This window comes from Chrysoperla carnea (genome assembly GCF_905475395.1).
Source record: "Chrysoperla carnea chromosome X unlocalized genomic scaffold, inChrCarn1.1 SUPER_X_unloc_101, whole genome shotgun sequence".
Classification (NCBI taxonomy): Eukaryota; Metazoa; Arthropoda; class Insecta; order Neuroptera; family Chrysopidae; genus Chrysoperla; species Chrysoperla carnea.
The window spans coordinates 5058-7290 of NW_025408047.1; the positions used below are offsets into that span (position 1 = coordinate 5058).

Below are 2233 nucleotides of genomic sequence, written 5' to 3' on the forward strand. Positions count from 1 at the left end.
CATAAAATTAATAATATTTTAATAATTATATAAATTAATTCTTATTTAAAATAATCTTATATTAATCTCAACAAATACTCTAATAATATATTTTGTCATAAATTTTTTTATATTTAAAATAAATATTATAATATATAAATACTTATATCAGTATAAAATTTCTTTATATAATTATGAAAAAATTAATTTAATAGTTAATTATTGATATTAATGCATAAATAAAAGTATTTTCTAATGAAATATATTTTGTCAATGTTCGATTAACACATTTCATAATAATACGTTTTCATTATTGACAAAAAAAGTTTTTCTAAAAATGAAATCTTATACTATAATATATATATTTATATATTAAATTTTTTAATTATTTATATACTAATAATTTATAATAAATCGATATTAAATAAAAAATAAAAATATATACTTTTTAAGTTTACCTTAAAAATATTATTGTTTTGTATGATTGAAATAATTAATATTAAACTATGTTTATTAATAATTGTTAATAAAAAAATTAAATATATTTTAATTTATAAAATAAATATTATTATTAAATTTATAATTTATTATTTTATATATTATAGAAATTGAAAAAATAAATCATGTTTACTACGACAGTAAATTAGAAATACTATTTAATTTTTATGTGTTTTCTACATGGTACTTTGACTTACATAGGGACTTATATTATTGTGAATAATGATATAATTGAAAACCTTTATTTTTTATTTGATAGAATTATTATATTTTATCATTTAAATATTTATAATAAATACATTATTTTTATAAAGTAAAAAATATGGCCGAAGAAAATTCTACAGCTGTTGCAGCAACTGCGGTTACTGCTGCTTCTACAACACCAACAAAAAAAGCAACAGCTTCTGGTGCTAAACGTACAAAACAACATTCAAAACCAACACATCCACGTACATCAGAAATGGTTGTTAACGCAATTAAAAATTTAAAAGAACGTGGTGGTTCATCATTACAAGCAATTAAAAAATATTTAGCTGCAAATTATAAAGTGGATTCTGATAAAATTTCACCATTTATTAAAAAATATTTAAAAGCTGCTGTAACTGAGGGAGCCTTGGTACAAACTAAAGGTAAAGGTGCATCTGGTTCATTCAAATTGGCTGCTTCCGCTTCATCTAATTCTTCAGCTAAATCAAAAGTATCCAAAAAAGAAAGTGGAGCAAAAGGTTCAGCAAAGAGTGCTAAAAGTAAACGGGCACCAAAAGAAAAGAAAGCCACAACTACATCATTGGCAGCCAAAAAGCCTAAAGCAAAAAAAGCGACTCCATCATCATCAACTGCTGCTAAAAAAGTTACTGCAAAATCATCAGCGGCATCAAAAAAAGCACCAGTTAAAGCAAAACCAGCAAAAAGTACAAAATCCGCTGCCAAAAGTAGCCCTGCTCGTAAACCGAAAGCACCAAAAGCTAAGAAAGCTTCTGTTGCCAAATCATCTCCTACAAAAATTAAAAAAGCAGCACCAAAAAAGAAATGATCTGTTACTTTAATAATATATTGAAATATTTCATTATTTTTGCTAAAAAATGAAAATAACATAGGCCTTAATACAGGCCACAAATTAATATTTGATAAGAGTAAATTATTTTTTGTATAAATATTTTATAAAATAATAGTTTAGAAACATTTGCCACAGTCAGTACCACGGATGGGTGGCCACTTGAGAATACTGTGTGCGGTTGCATTTTTATTTAAAATATATGGTATAATAAATAAGTATATATTTAAATTGATTACTTCATTGAAAATTTTAATAATATACTTTAATATTAATGATATTTATGAAAAATATATATTTGTAAAAATTTTCATTTATTACTGGCAACAGCCATACCACGTTGAAAACACCGGTTCTCGTCCGATCACCGAAGTTAAGCAACATTGGGCACAGTCAGTACTTGGATGGGTGACCGCTTGGGAACACTGTGTGCGGTTGCCTTTTTATATTAAAAATATAAATTATTTTTCTTCTTTTCTTTTTTTTTACACACCATATATAAATATATGTTATTTAGAAATGTAAACCTTTTATATTATTCATCAACAAATAAATATTATTTTTTGTATAAAATTTTATTGCATTTATAACTCATATCATGGTTACTTTAAAGCGAGAAGTTTTTTTAATATTTCAAATGAATATAAAATAATATAAATTTTATGAAATTTATTTATTTTTAGAAATAGCAATCGCTTATAA

At 23.5% G+C, this 2233-nt stretch overlaps 1 non-coding gene across 1 annotated transcript; it reads left to right on the forward strand.

The window, feature by feature from the left end:
• The first annotated feature begins 1853 nt into the window (after positions 1-1853).
• On the forward strand, positions 1854-1972 carry LOC123303562. The gene has a single exon (XR_006535672.1). It is a non-coding gene; the product is annotated as a 5S ribosomal RNA (ribosomal RNA).
• Positions 1973-2233: the final 261 nt, after the last annotated feature.